Consider the following 16702-nt stretch of genomic DNA (forward strand, 5'->3'; position numbering starts at 1 on the left):
TGCAGTGGGCACTTTTGTAGAGCGGGCAGTGTGGTGGTAACATGTAGAAGGGCTCCATCTCTGGACTTGGTTGTTGGATATAAATTCCAGCATTGCCATTTACTGGCTGCATTACCCTATGCAAGTGACTTAACTTATGGACTAAAACTATACCTACCTGGGAGGGTTGAGTGAGGATGAAATGAGTTGATACAGTAAAGCTCTTAGAACAGGGCTTGGCACATAGAAGCACTCACTAAATGTTAGCTTAGCTATTATCTATAACAGTCCTCTAATCAGTAAATAAGAGCAACATCTCCTCCCTTTTCCCATGCATCAGTTTCTACCCATAGGGCAGGGAAAGAGCCAGTATCACGACTCTGATTTTATTTCAGCTCCTGGTCAGAGACTGGGCCGTTCAATCCCACAGGTCATGCTGTGGTAGAGAGGGTGTCCATTATAATAAGGATCAGGATCCAAGGGCAGCTCATCACTTGCAGTAAGTCCACCAGGGCAGGGCTAGGCTCTCTGCAGTTGGGCCAGCCTCATCTACATCTCAAACGGTTGGGGAAGTGGACTCAGGATCTCCCCTATAGGACCACCCATCTCAGTTTCAAGATGGCTATAGGAGAAAAGGAAGCACGGCAGAGAGAGCTGGCTAAAGAACAAAATTCCCTGAAGCCTGAGGTCTAAACTGCTTCCCGCAACCATGCTTACAAGACAGCTTTGCACTGTTGATGGACAGAGAGGTATTTGGGCGAATTTCCCAGATTTAATAACTCGATCCTGTGTTTCCAACATCTTTATTCTTCCTTGTGTTTACAGAACTCCAAGAGAGGAGGGATGAGTACCCAAATGTCACCATGAAACCCAAAATTGCAAAAATGGCCTGTTATATTTTTAATCAATGATGACTCATGTTGATCAACTCTTTCCTTCGTAAGCATTCACAAATATTCATTTCTAATTCATTTTTAAAAAACACTTACTGAACTGCAAATAAGCCCTGTGCATTTAATAATACATTTCATAATTTGCTTCAGAATTTTGCCTCAAATCAGCCTCAACTTCCTTGATCTGTAGCTTGAAAAATCTATTCTCTTTTCCTGTCTTAGAATCAGGCTCACGATGGCTTGACTCCAGTCTTGAAACAGCTCTGGGGGTAGAGAGAGTGACCTCAGCTCCAGGAAGCTGCTATAACAGAGATAACAATGTCTGGGTAGCAGGCAGACACCTGCAGTCCAGAGCCACTGGGATCAGCCCTGGGACAAGCAGAGTGACAAGGGGGTCTGTATGCCAGGGCCTTCCTTCTCGCCATCATTCCTTAATTCAATGTGCACGGAAGGCCTTAAATGTGAGCTACCGTGGGAGGAAGGGAGGCTACAATGGTGAGCACGAGAAGCATGCGGGGCCCCTCCTGGCACTTCCAACCTAGTTAAGAAGACAGAATGTAGTAGAAGAACATAGTAATAACCAAATATTGAAGTACCATGTGGAGGCAGGGATGCTACCATCACCTGTAAGTCTCCCTGGGAAGCTCTGCTAGAGTTGGAACCTGAAGGATGAGTGAGTATACGTTAGCCAGGACAGTGGGGGAAGGCGGTGGGCTGGGTAATGGGGAGGGGTCCTAGATCAAAAAAAGCAGTTTTCACAAAGGTCTATAGGAATCATAGTGCAGGCAGAACCTTAAAAAAGTCAATTTGGTTAAAGTGTGAGAATATCAAAATTGAATCTAAGAGCACAGGGCAAAAGCCAAAATTTGGAAGCCCTTGGCAGTCATACTGAATATATTAAGGATAATGGGAAGGCACTGAAAAGTTTTTTGTTTGTGATTCTTTTGTTTTGTTTTGTTTTCCAAGTGGAATATTTTAAGCAAGAGACTATCATCGTTGGTTTTTTATTTTAAAGGTTCATCCTACCGAATAGAGAATGGATTAGAGGGGAGACAAAAAGGCACATGGGAAGAACCGATAGGGAGTTATTGCAGGAAGCTAAGGCTAGAGAAGATGGAGCCTAAGTCACCAAAACCAAGGGCCTGGGGAGAACTGGAGAAACGGAAATGTTACAAAGGAAGCAGAGGGCCCGTAGAACAGATGGTCAGTCATCCTAGTTGTAGAGGCCCACAAACAAACGATTTGCTTTTGCCTTGCTGCCTCGGCCCAACCAAACACTCAACTTGGTTGGCTTTCTTGTAACCCTGTGTCCAACATGGTACTACCTGCAACACTTGCCCCCAGGTCAAGGACGGGCTTGAGAAATGAAAGGGATGACTCTACTCTTGTTTGGCTACTGACCATTTCTGTGACACCATTACTCTGGGTTCATGCCCAGCAGATCCTCATTTCATAGTCATTATAAATTGTCCAGTGGTGGAGGACACCCATCAAAACATGTAAACTTTACTCCCTGCACCAGCTCCCTCTGCTCTAGCCATCCCACCCTATTTTTAAACAAAAAATATCTCCATGGACTGCCAAGTCATCCATTAACCAAATGCATTCTCCTGTTTGGATTTGTGTTTAGCAGGACATTCATCAAGACTTTCAGATCTATATCCACTCTCTACCTCCCCTTGCCCAAAGAATGATGGCCAAAGAAGTTGCATTGATCAATAACTCAAGGAATCCCTACAGTGTTACAGTAAACACTGACAAGAGGATTGACCCACCAGTCTCATCAGAGCAAAATCTGCAAAGTATTCAAATGTCCAGGCTTGTGGAGTTTATAGATATGGAAAGGAATCCCAGCTCTACTTCTTAATAGCCATGTGACCTTGAACAAATCATTGTATTTTTCTCTGAGCCTATAATATGGAGTTGATTATATGATGATACTTCTCTCAAGCAATGCCTAGAGTATAGTAAATACTCAGTAAATTTAGCCAAGATGAATGTTAACCACTCTGCACTAGTAATGGCTATTAACCTCTTCTATAATGGTCAGGTGGAAGTACAATAATCTTTATTTTTTCTTTAAAAAAATTTTTAAAGAAATATATGTCAAATGTTTTTTTAAAATATAAAATAGTAAATGAAAAGTAAAACTCTCTCCCCCCCACCCCCGCCATCTCCAGTCCTGGTCCCTAGAGGTCAACACACTTAATCGTTTCTGTTTTTAATTATTTAGGTGATTAGTGCCATGGTTCTAATTGTCTATACTATTATCTCTTGGTTTATCAATTTCATACAGTATCTACTTATTGCTTTCTATGAAAGATTTCTAAAACTTTGGCTTACCCCCTCTTTCTCAGTTCTTCTTCTTTCTGATTATAACATCACATTTTGGTGTTTTATTGATGATAGTGTTTTATTTATTGACACAGACCTTCTGATATTATCATTCATGTCACTTCACTTTCTCTCATTCTTTTTATCCTATGAGTCTTTATACTGTCCTCTAGGAGAGTACACTGGCTCTGTCTTCCAGCTTGTTAATTCACTCTTTAGCCTTGTCCATTCTTCCCTTTAATTTATTTTAGTTTTTTGTTTGTTTTTGATGATCAAAATTTTAATTTCCAGATTCTCTAATCGACACTTTTTATAATTACCTCTAGTGGATGCTGTGTGCACCACACGAACCCCTTCCCCTTTCCTTTCTATCCTCCACCCCCACCTCAGGACCAAGGTGCTCAGTTGTGGAATCACCACCCTGTCCCTGATCCCCCCAGGCTGCTGAGAATATCGGTGTTGATACCTCATGCCTGAGTACCTTTCCCTGAATTGCCCTCCCTTGCCCAGTTCAGAGCATCTCTTCAAGGCCATCCCAGCTCTAGAGCCAAAAAGAGATCAGCTGAGGTTTCCTCCCATGTTAATTTTCGCTATATCTGATCCAGTCTACTCTCCAAAACTCTGGTGGCCTTTCTTTCTCCTTCCTTCCCTCCCTCCCTCCCTCCCTCTTTTCCTTCCTTCCTTCCTTTTCTGGTGTGGCAAACTCTTCTTTTTAGCCCCAGGGGGTTGGGACTAGAGGAGGACTAGATGTGTGTAATTATGACATTATATTTCCAAACTTAATACTAGTTTTACATTTTCAGTGTTTATTACATTTATATTCTGCTACCTTCTTTCCTGACACTATAATGAAAGTTTCTTTATATATTGTCTATTAGTTGATTCTAAAAATTTTAAAGCAGAGTTTACAGTATTATATGTTATTACACATGGCAGAGGCAAATAGCATGACTGCACTGAAAGAGAAGGAATATAATCCTATGTCATTAAACCAGTCACCCCTGAAGAAGAATGTGTCAGGAGTCAAGACTGAACAGATTCTCTCTTCTAAAGTCTGTCCGTTGTCCACAATTTGGGTATATTTTAACTTACTTCATGGAGGCATCGTGACTTTATGGTGTTTTCCCTCCTTGGAGTCTGAAATTGCCAAAACATATTAAAGTCTTCCATGTCCTTGCACATGGAATCCACTTTACTCTTGAAGACATTCTCCACAGAGCCTTCAGATTTTCTGTCGCATTGTCGCCTACTCCCTCACTGTTTTCCTAGAATTTCTTTCCATTACCCTCTAGTTATGTCCCCCATTTCTCGAATACCTTGTCTTCTGCTTTCTAAGACTCTTTTTTTTTTTCACTGAAATACATAACCAAATTTTTTTTTTAGAAAGTGTGAATGGAAGGCCAACATTTCTGAGAACCTTCATGTCTGAGACTATCCTTACTTTGCAGTTACATTTGATTGGCAGATTTGTAGCCATCAGAACTCTTAAAAACATGGCTTCCTGTCTTCCAGCTGATAAGAAGTCAGAGGTCAAAACCATCTTCTTCTTTTGTGGTTTGCCTCATGTACCAGTGTGTGTGCCTATGTGTATGTGTTTTCATTTCTAGAAGCACTTAGAATCTTCTCTTTATCCTTGACATTCTGAACTGTCGTCAGGATGGAAATGGGTGAGGGTATTTTATCACTGTTCCCTCTTGGCACTACATAAGCCTTTCAAATGAAGACTTGTCCCTTTCAACCTCGGGAAATTTCTTTCTGTATTTTCTTCATTTTCATCTCATTTTTTATATTCTCTTTTCTGGAAGTTCTATCTAAATCATTGTTGGACCTTCTGTATCACATCTCCTTATCTCCTACATTTCTTCCTTTTTTGCTCTGTGCTTTTCTAGAAGATTCCTGACTTTATCCTCTGACCCTTTTAGTGAATTCTTCTAGTATCAGCCATCATTTTCTTTTTTTTTTTTTTTTTTAGTATTTCTGATTGTTCCGTTTTTCATAGAAGCCAATTCCTTTTTTAAGGACATGTCTTCTTGAACCTCTTCGAAGATTCTAATTAAAAACTGTTTTGTTTTGTTTGTAAATTCTCTCTCTGTTTCCAGAATTATCTGTTAATTTGAGGTTCATTTTTTCTGTTTGTTCACCTTGGTTCTTGTCTCTGGGACTGATTATTTTCTTTGATAGTCCAGTGATCACAGATTATCAGTTTATATTTCCTAATATTTATATCTGTGAACACGGATAGTATATGTGTAGGTATTTTCAGGCATATCTTTTAGTTTCTTCAGACAGTAGCTTTCCATTTTTAACTAAGTGGTAAACAGTATTGATGCTGGTCACCCTCTAAATATAGGTGGGACCCACTGACCCAGCTGTTCTGTACTCAGTCCTTGATTATTGCTTAATTAAATTCCTTGATTACTGCTCCATAGTCCATTCTTGCTCCCAGTGCCTGCAGCCTCTGAGCCAGCATAAGGTTTGCTGGACAGATCTGCCCCTATGTCTTTGTATCATCCTTCCCCTGTGTCTCTTCTAAGTAACAGCTCCCTCCACTCTGATAGATGATCACGAAGATCTAGTCCACCTTCCATGCTACATAATTTCATCAAAACTCTGGCCTCTGTTCCCCCATTCTCTTCTCTCTGCAGTTTCCTATTGATCCCCTTTTGTATACCTTTACTGTTATTTCAATAGGATTTTTGGACAAAGGTGAGAAAACCCAAGTGTTCAGGCTACCATCTTCAACACAAACCTCCCTTAATTTTCCAAATCACTTCCCTCTAATTTAGCACCCACTTACTGTGTTGGCTGGAGATCCAATCTCAGTTGATTGTATAGGTCCATCACCCCCTCCACGATCATATAAGTGGATGAGAATGTTTATGGGTGACCCCCAAAGAGGTCTTTTGGTCTGTGGCTTCTTCATGTTGGAGCCTCCATGATGAGGGCTGACAAGTCTGCTGGCATTGCAGGTCACTCTTTGCCACGCATGGAGATCTTGCTTGCCGTGGTTTCCAAAGCCCTGGCACTCAGTTCCCCGTGCTCTGGCCCCCATGCAGCCGAGCTTTCCCACTCCTCATGAACAGGAGGGCTTACCTGGATTCTTCAAAATGTCAATGTCATGAAGATTTAAAAAAGAAAGAAAGCAAAAAAACAGTGAGGAAAAAATAAAGAGATTATTCCAGACTATAAGAGATAAAAAATGTTAATCACACATAAATAATACAATGAGTAAGTTTTGATTAGATCCTGATTCACTGGGGAAAGCTACAAAATGTATTATTGGGACAACTGGGGAATTTAGTCACTGTATAGTAGATGACATGGTATTTTTCACTTTCTTGTGTATAAAAATAGTATTGGGCTTATGGAGGAGAATGTCTTTAACATATATATATATATAAATGAAATTGGGCAAAATATTAACAATACTTGAACCTACAAGGAGGGAACAAAGGCATTTATTTAAATAGCCTTTCAAATTTTCTGTATGCTTGAAATTTTTCAAAATAAAATGTAAGGGACAAAATTATGTTTTTTGGAGGGAGCAGTCCTGAGTTATTTTATCGAAAGCTGGCAGGGACTTAGATTTACTTGTGTTGGCCAGCTGATGCAGAATACTTGGGCCGATTCCACTGAATTAATAGATTTCTCCTGTAAGGTGCCCTCCCTGAGCCTTAGCATCTTGTCTACTGGAATGAAGTGGGGTCTACCAAGTTCTTGTAAAAAGCTACAAGAGACATCTTTTATCTCTGAAGAGACATCTTTTATGTGAGACTCTATAAGGACAACAACAAAAGGACAAGTTGAAAATGACTGAACTCATGTTGCATGAAAACTATACATATTTAATAGTTTAGTTGATATGTGTACTTACATTTTACAAATGCTATAGCATGAAACCCTGGCCTTAACCTCCAATTTTTTTCTTATTAAGCGCTGGGTCTAAAGATCTATCTGGAGTTTCTTCTTTAGTCATCTGAGTTATAACTTGTCAATTAACTTTATCTAGGGCCTACAGTATTAGGAGGTGAAATGCTCCCTTCTGTCTAGAACTATTACTAATTACTATTACTAATAATGTATAGGGTACAGGCAAATCCTCTTATAGAACAGCAAACACTCTGGATTTGCCTGTTACCTATGGTTTCATTTTATTTATCCCTCTATCCTTTGTGCTTCTGTAGGAGTTAGGTGTGACGAGCTTCAGGTTAAACATTTTTGGCATGAACGCTTCATGGGTGATACGGGTACTTGATGCTGCATCACATCATATATGCATTGTCAGCCTGTGCCACTCTTGGGAAGGTTGTCACCACCAGCTAGATTAGGCCAGTGAAAAAGTACATTTTCCTTTGACAACTAATAAGAAATCTGTGGGAGGATATTTTACACTGTACAAGTAGCCTGTTCCAGAACAATCTTTTACCCAGTGATTTTAGCATCTACTGATAATTCTCCCCAATGACAATTTAATTCCAGCTGGCTTCCTATTTAGTTTATTTCCCCAGTTCTGAATTCCAGTAACCATATCTCACTTCTCTTTCACCTACAAGTCCCCTGGAATGGACGTTTATCCCTACTCTCACCTGGATTTGAACCTCCCTTCTTTTGTTCTCTTTCAGACTCAACTCATGTCGCTAGTCTTCCATTGTCTTTGCTCCAGTTTCTCTCCCTACAACCCAGGTAAGTACTGTCTCCTTCAAAGGCGGAAAGAATTTGGCATATATATTGTGCCATAAGGGCTTATTTCTATCTAGGCATACCATTTACTACATTAGCACTACATGCTTTTCAGAGGGATAGAGAGGGCTTCCAGAAGGATCTTGGTGGAAAATATGACAGTGTATTTTGTCATGAAAGGGTCCCAAGAAAAGCGAAGAAACTGTTCCTTGTTTGCTTTCTGCTATTAGAGATAATTTCATGTCTTTACTAATTAGTGGAATCAGAGAATCTTCCTGTCAAAGACCACACCTGCAATCTCAACACCCTTTCCTTCTGCATTTACTGGGCTAACTTCTCCTGCAGGACCCAAAGAAAGGCAGACACACAGATCTGTAAAGATCACAAGCCAAGGAGGGGGAATTTGCGTACTATAAACTTGATGTCAAATAGATGAAGCTCACATCCTTGTGTTACAATGTTCCCATCAGCCTTCTGCAGTTTGAAGCTTTGATAAGTTTTTTTCTAAGTTTCCTCTATTTTCACCTTTGGGGTTCATTATTCTTCTATACCTTGGTTTTTTGGGCCTCTATTCCTACCTTACTCTTTTTCCTATCCTCCATAAACAAATTTAATTTGCACCAGTTTCTTGATTTCTGTGAAAGTAAGGCCCTTCTGTTCTGAGCAGTAGTTTCTCTCCAGGTTGCGGGTTTAAAATGTTCTCTTAAACCATGAAAAGTTTTCTTGTGCCCCTTTGCAGTCAATCTCTCGCCTCCCTTCACCCAGCTCTAGGTAATCACTGATCTGCTCTCTGACACTATGGGTTAGCTTTACCTGTTCTAGAAATCCATATAAACAGAGTCACAGAGCATATGCGCTTTTATGTCTTGCCTTTTTCACTATGTGGGACGTTTATATCAGTAGTTCACTTCTTCTTACTGCTGAGTAGCATTGCATTGTACAGATATATCATTATTTATTCACTTATTTACTCATCTGTGGTTGGCCATTTGGTTTAGTTCTAGTTTTTAGCTATTATGAATTAAACTGCTACAGAGGTCCATGTAGCTTATGTGTGAACATATATTTTCTTTTCTCTTGGGTAAATGTCCTATTTATTGATTATGGCAGTGATTCCAGGGCATATCAATTTGTCAAAACTCATCAAAAACTTAAAATTAGTCATTTTGTCTTTCAGTAGGGGACTGGCTAAGCAAACTGTGGTCATCCATACCATGGAATAATACTCAGCAATATAAAGGAATGAAATATTGATGACAACTTGGATGAATTTCCAGGGAATCATGCTAAGTAAAAAAAAAAAAATCCTACCCTAAAAGGTCACACATCCACACTGTGTGATTTCATTTAAATATCATTCCTGAAATGACAAACCTATAAAAATGGAGAACAGATTAGTGGTTGCCAGGGGTCAGCGATGGTGGATGGGAAAGTGAGGGAGAAAGGAGGTGTATGGTTATATAAGGGTTGCATGCGGGATCCTCGTGATGGAGCTGCTCCTCTTTTCCACTGTATCAATGTTAATATCCTTGTTGTGATAGTGTACTCTCTATATATTTTTAATATATCGTCTTATATAGTACTATATTTTATAAAACAATATTGTGATACTTTACTATAGTTTCACTTATCTACTAGCTTGGGTAAACAGTTCATGGAATCTTTCTGTATTATTTCTTACAACTGCATGTAAATATACAATTATCTCAAAATGAAAATCTAAAAATTTTAAAGGAGTGAATTTTTTAAAAGGTGAGTAGATTGTGCCTCATTCAAGTTGATTTTTTTTTAAGTTCTCCTTTCAGTCTGTAGAACTCAGTTGCCCCCTCCAGAGGCCAGTTAGAATTTTCCTGAAACACTGTTCCCACTTTGTCGAGGCACATGACACATGAATCCGGCCCTCTAAGCCATTTCGCTCTTCCACTTCTCTCCTTGCTCACATGGTCTCCAAGAATCACAATCACATCTTCCAGCTTCCCCTCCTGGGTCACCACACACAACTCGGGGCCAGCACACCTGAGCTCATCCTCTAGCTTGGTCTCTCCAAAGACATATATACCTGGAGAAATTTAGCTCATCTATGATTCTATATACATTGATTTTTTTTTGGATTGAGGTCCCAGATTTTGATTGAAGGTTACTTTCATAAAGATCCTCCATGACATCTATTTTATTTTAAGATCAAAGTCCCAATTTTTGCAATTCTTTGTCAACACTCTATATTGTTTGCCCCCAAACATGACCTTAACTCTTCTTTCATTTCAAAGGAAAAGGGGGGGATTAAATGTAAAAAGATAATTTAAAGACAGTGTAGTAATTTTACTATTAATTGCCAATTTTAAGGCTTTGGAGTTGATGTGATTCTTGTATTTAAAATTTTTTTTAAGTTTTGCTAAATTCTTGGATAAAATTTGGAGGAACAACATTAGGTTTTATGTTAATACAATAACATTTATTACCAAGTACAGTAATTATTCGCTTCTAAGCATGTGAATTTGTTTCCCTAATGAGTCTAGTATTTGGGACATGAACAGGGAAAGTAAAGGGCAAGTGAGATTCCCTATATATTTGCCTGAAGGCAAAAATCTTAAATAGCATTTTGTTTCCACGAGCAAAAACATTTTAGATGAACCTAAAGAAGGTAGGCCCTCTTTTCTGGAAAATACACCATGGATTTGAAGATAAGTTCAAGGTAGGTTACATGAATAACATAATTATGTTATCTTGAGTACTCATAACTGAGGTGAGATCTTCTTCAATTTGCATATGAACTTATGAAAATAGGAAAATTCTGTAATATTTGGGGGAAATGATCTGCGGTTTATTCCAAAGAGATTAATTATAAAGAGAAAACAGTTTAGCATTCTAGATAGTGGGTTGTGGGTATAGTACTTTTAAGTAAGATAAAAAATAACTTTTTCTAGATATTGATATTCCTTGTCTGAAATTTCTAATGTGGGGTAGCAGGGATTAAGTCATGGAAGGGCTTTTGTTTGTGTTCAGTTACACGACAACTAAAGGAAAGATATTTTATTATCCCCATTTTAAAGATGAAGCAGAGACTCAAAGAGGTTAAGTGACTTGCCAAATTTATACACCTGTAAAGTGACAGATGCAAATTGAAAGCAAATTTCTCAATCCAGAGCCAGGATCATTCTGCTATAGTAGAAGTCCACACCGCATCTCTCTAGCGGACCTTATGGGGACTGCTGAAGACTTAAGTTTGAAGCCATCAGACGACTAAGTGTATTTGGAGAAAAGTGCCTTGGCAGTCATTGATATGAAAAAGAATTGGTATATTACTATGTATTACTAACCTACAGAACACAGCACCTGCACTAATTTAACATTAGGCACAGACTTACGGAGTGCTATTTTGCATCAGGGACTGTGTATAAACAAGCCCTGGCCCTTGTCCTGTTTTACTTCATTCCTTATAGGAAGGAAAGAGGAGAATTGAACCATTCTATTTTGTGAAGTTTACTTTAAATAAGATTTGCTTTAGAAATCACCACTGTGATAACAATCTTACAAGCATCACCAGGATAGGATGATATATGGATTAAAGAGAAGGAGGCACTCTAAATGTAGAGTATTTAAGTATATTATGAAGCCATTTCAAAGTTCATAAATACAGAGTTACTTCATGATACTTAATCACTTCACAGTATTTCATCTTATGAATTGTTGGAAGTTTAGTTTTTACATTTTCTTTATTATATATGGCAGTTCAATGAACACCTTTGAACATACAACTCTAAACACTTTCCCTATTGTTTCTTTAATAAATTCCTAGGAGTGAAATTGTAGGGTCAGAAGATGGATGTATTATATTTGTTGCTGCATTATCACCAAATTGCCCTCTGGAAATATTGTGCCAAAACAATGAACTCATAACTGAGCTTTCTGCTTCTAGTTGGTCTCTCTTTCCAATCCAAACTGCACATTCCCAGGCTAATGTTCCCAATAAGCTGCTCTATTCATGTCTAAAGCTTTTAGATTACCCATTATCTACAAATAATTCTAACACTAATGCCTTCTGCTGTCAGGCTTGCCATCTCTTACAGTTTCATCTCTGCTACTTTTCTATATGATTACCAGGATTTAGTCAAATATTTCACCAAACAGTCACATATTGCAAAAGAAAGGCCTGTGTTCCTTTAACATCAGTCCCATAAACACTTTCAATTTATTGATCTCTTCACTCATCTTTACCTATTTTATTTCTTTCTCTCAGAAAGAAATATTGACCCTACTTCATTCCATATTTTAGTTTAAGTTTAAATATTTAAATTTAAACATAAAGAAACTTAAAGTTGTATCAGTTAAACCCAGGAGACCGCTGAGGAGGGTCTTCCAGGAGTCCAGGAGCTGACTGAAAATGTCTTTCCCTCTAATCCATCCTCCTCCCTACCACTAGATCTTGATTTCTAAGATGTAGATCTGATTATGTCACTTATTTTAAGCCTCCAATAGTTCATCGCTACGTACTAATAAGAATGTGAAGTATGAACCATACACAGCCCTTACCAGCACACTTTTCACCCTCATCTGCGAGAATAGAGGCATACATGTGTCTGGAAACTCCACACCCACCTGAACCCTCTTCCTCCCAAAGTGATGCTTTAATGCATCTCTGCCTCTGCTTCCTGTCCATCCTGTGGACAGGAAGCAGAGACACAATTGAAAGGCAAACTGTTAGTGAGGGAGATATTATGAAATATTTGCTAATAGGTATGATATTGATATAAAATTAACTCAAACACATCATTAAAACACTAAAACTCCAAAAAGCAAATGAGCAATGATATTAACAGATAATTTATAAAAAAAGAAAGGCAGGTGGCTTATGGAACATTAATGGAATTTAAATAAAATCTCAAAGAATTCAAGTAACTATGACTAATTGTTTTCCTCATCAAACTAACAAATGTATATTTTTTAAAGTTAGGATTATAGTGGTCCAAAGTTTAATGAGACAGACACACCTATACATTCCTTGAAGAGGTAGAAATTGCTGCAGTCTTTCTGGAAAGTGATCTGACAAGAGCCTTAAAAACGTTCATATCTTTTGACCCTGAAGTTTCACTCACTCCTGGTGATGTATACTTAAGGAAATAATAAGGGATAGAGACAAACATGAGGGCTTCCCTGGTGGTGCAGTGGTTAAGCATCCGTCTGCCAATGCAGGGGACACGGGTTCGAGCCCTGGTCTGGGAAGATCCCACAGGCCGCGGAGCACCTAAGCCCGTGCGCCACAACCACTGAGCCTGTGCTCTAGAGCCCGCGAGCCACAACTACTGAGCACATGTGCCACAACTACTGAAGCCCATGTGCCTAGAGCCCATGCTCTGCAACAAGAGAAGCCACCGCAATGAGAAGCCCACGCACTGCAACAAAGACCCAACGCAGCCAAAAATAAAAATAAAATAAATTTTTAAAAAAAAGACAAACATGATTGGCACAAATGTGTTTATTCCAGCTTAGCTTATAGCTACAACAATCAAAAGTTGCATGAAACTCAAATGGTCAACAATAGGGCAATTCTTTAATAAGTTACAGTTCATCCATCCATATAGTGGAGTATAAATGATCATTAAAATGGCCTGTATATATGAAGAATTTTTAATGATGTTGGAAATTATATCATGTGCTATGAAACACTACATGTCATTGAATGAAAAAAAGAGATACATGTTTGTATGTACATTATATTTCAACTGTATAAATGCATATCCAAAAATATCAATGCTCTCTAAGGATGAATTGTGTATGTTTGTTTTACTTCTTTTGTTTGTAATTTCAACACCGGGCACATATTTCCTTAAAAATTGCAAAAACAAATTTTTTAACTATGCCTTGTATTCATTCATCCTAATGTCACTCTTATGTCTATCACTCCTATGGCGCTCAACAAATAAGCCAAAGAACTCATCTCTCCATGAAGATCATAAATTCCCCAAGAGCTTGAGCCTCTTCTTTTGCAATGCTGAGTGCTTAGAAAAACTCAAAACCATTTGTGAGATGACTAACTGCATGTATGATTGAATGACTGTCTGCCTTAAACATCTCTTAGAGTTGAGTTGTGTCACTTTGCTCTCTTAATGCATAGAGCATTGATTTGAAGAGCCATATGGGTTCTGTTTTAAGGGGGCATCCATCCTGTGTATGCTCACACTTCCTGTGTATCATTTCTTGATGTTTATGCATTTGGTGATCTCTTTAGGTAATGCATGTGACTCAACTTTTCTACCTGGATGTTGCCTTAACTACTGATGGAAGTTTGTCAATGTTTGGGGAACCTACTTTCTTTTTAAACATGCCTAGAAGCTACTGCTATAAGCACATTTTCATAAATCCAGTAAATAAAGCATGTACTACTACTTTTACTCAGACACTTCTCTTATGAATATCTGGGGCATATTGTAAGAGACCTTATTTAGAATATTGTCTTCAGTATTCCAAATTTAGTAGGAAGTTCACAGTGTTTCCTAAATCCCTTTCCTTCTAGCACTAAAAAAAGGGAAGGAATCATACTTAAGGCCTCCATTCATTTATTCTCAGCTACCAGCAGAATTACTTAAATTACTGCTAAGGATTATTCAACAAAGCCATTCATCTTGTTACCAAAATTATTAGTGAACTGAGAAAGACCTTTTAAAGACATTTTTCTTTAAATGAGGATGGCTAAGATTCCAGTGTTTATCCTGAGCCATTAATAACTTCTTTCTTATCTCCACCTCTTGTTTTGCCAAGGTTGGGAATACAGACGTTGGAGTTAGAACTTGCGTCTTCATTCTGCCTCTACCACTCACTAGCTCTGTGGTCTGGTGTAATCTCTTAACTCTCTTGGATTCCTCATCTATGAAATGGGATAGTCAGAGTATCTGTCTCATAGGGTTGTTAGGAGTATTGAATAAATTAATATTTTAGTTGGAAAATTATAATTCCCTTTAAGATGTCAGCTATTGTTAATTTAGCTGTGTAGGATAGTACAGAAATGAACGAAAAAACACTGTAACCAAGCAAGGGCTCATGTGCCCACGGCACAGAAAGCCAAACTCTGACGGCAGGTGTTTGCAGCAAAATCAGGATTTATTGCAGGGCGCCAAGCAAGAGAGTGGGAGACAAGCCTCAGATCCACTCCTACTTGGTCTTTGAGTTAGGGATTTTTTAAAGGGGAAGAACAAAGAGGCTGGGGGTAGTCATCGTCTTGTGACATTTCTTAGGTGTAGTTTTAGGAGTCAATATGCCTACAGTTTAGGGGTCTCTGGTCTGGTGGTCCATGACCAGGGGCACGGCGGGCTGAGTCTGTTAGCTCATCTTACCCAGGAGAAGCAACCTGAGTCTCAGTACATTAACAGTGTTATCGACACCAGCAGTGTTATTCATCTTACACTGGATGTTTAGCATTCAGTTAGCACAGGATTGAGGTCAGAGTGGATAAGAAAAGGAATAAAATTTTGGATAAAGAAGTTAATCATAAACTTGGCAGGGGAACTCAGTCTCCAGGGAACTTGGTTTCAATACGTGATTAAAAGAAGACTTCTCCCAACCACACCATTTCTTGTAAATATTGCTGTTTGGTCAGTTGATTCTTGCCTTTTTTTTTTTTTTTTTTTTTTGCGGTACATGGGCCTCTCACTGTTGTGGCCTCTCCCGTTGCAGAGCACAGGCTCTGGACGCACAGGCTCAGCGGCCATGGCTCACGGGCCCAGCCGCTCCGCGGCATGTGGGATCCTCCCGGACCGGGGCACGAACCCGTGTCCCCTGCATCGGCAGGTGGACCCTCAACCACTGCGCCACTAGGGAAGCCCTCTTGCTATATTTTGAGCAGTAGTGAAGAAGAAGTATTATAGTGTGTTCAAAACCTTATGTCCTGTATGTATTATGGAGATAGGTAGAAAGTGACTTCTCTGCTCCCCTTCACAGCATAATTTGTCTTGAAGGCCAGCTCCCTCACTGTCTCTCCTTTCTCACTTCCACCCTCTCTACAATCCATGCCAACCTGACTTCTGTTCCCACCACCCCATCAAAACTGCTTTTGACAAAACGGCCAACCACCTGGGATTTATCAACACAGAAGGACATCTTCTATCCTCCTTCACTCACTCTGGCAGCATCATTCCACACAGTAGGCTGTTTCCTCCTTCTAAAATACTCTCCTTTTGTTTCCCTTCAAGTCACACTCCCCCAACATTACTGGCTTCTCTTTCTTGGACTTCTTTGCTAGTTTTCCCTCTTCCATCTGACCTCTGAATGATTGGTTGCCTCAGGACTTGACCTGGGTCCTATTCCATTTCTTCCAAAATAATCTTTTCCTATACCATAGCCTGAAATACCATTAGATGCGACTATCTCCTAAATTAAATCTCTGAGCCAGACATTTCTCATGAAGTGTGAATTCATAAATCTGCCTACCTACTTGATTGTTCCACTTTCAAACACATTGTGTCTAAAACCTACCCCCAGCCCCTGAAACACACTCCACACCCCACCTTCTTCCCAACCCTGGTAAACAGCACCACTATCCACCCAAAATATGTCTTGTAACAATCCACTTTCACGGTGATCTTTTAAAAACAGAAATGAGGTAATGTCACTTCCCAATTTAAAACTCTTGAGTGGGAACTCATGGCCAATGGAATTAAAACAAAATTCCCTGCTGGCTGCAGGGCCAGCGTTATCGGGGTCCCCCTGCCTGACTTCAACTCATACCACTCTTCTCCACTGGGGGTGATTCTCACCCTCTGCTCTAGGCACACTGGCCTTTTCCTTGAACAGAGCAAGCTTGTGCCTTCCTCAGGGCCTTTGTA

The sequence above is a fragment of the Monodon monoceros genome, unplaced genomic scaffold (genome assembly GCF_005190385.1).
Source record: "Monodon monoceros isolate NGI ecotype Baffin Bay Population unplaced genomic scaffold, NGI_Narwhal_1 Super_Scaffold_2, whole genome shotgun sequence".
NCBI lineage: Eukaryota > Metazoa > Chordata > Mammalia > Artiodactyla > Monodontidae > Monodon > Monodon monoceros.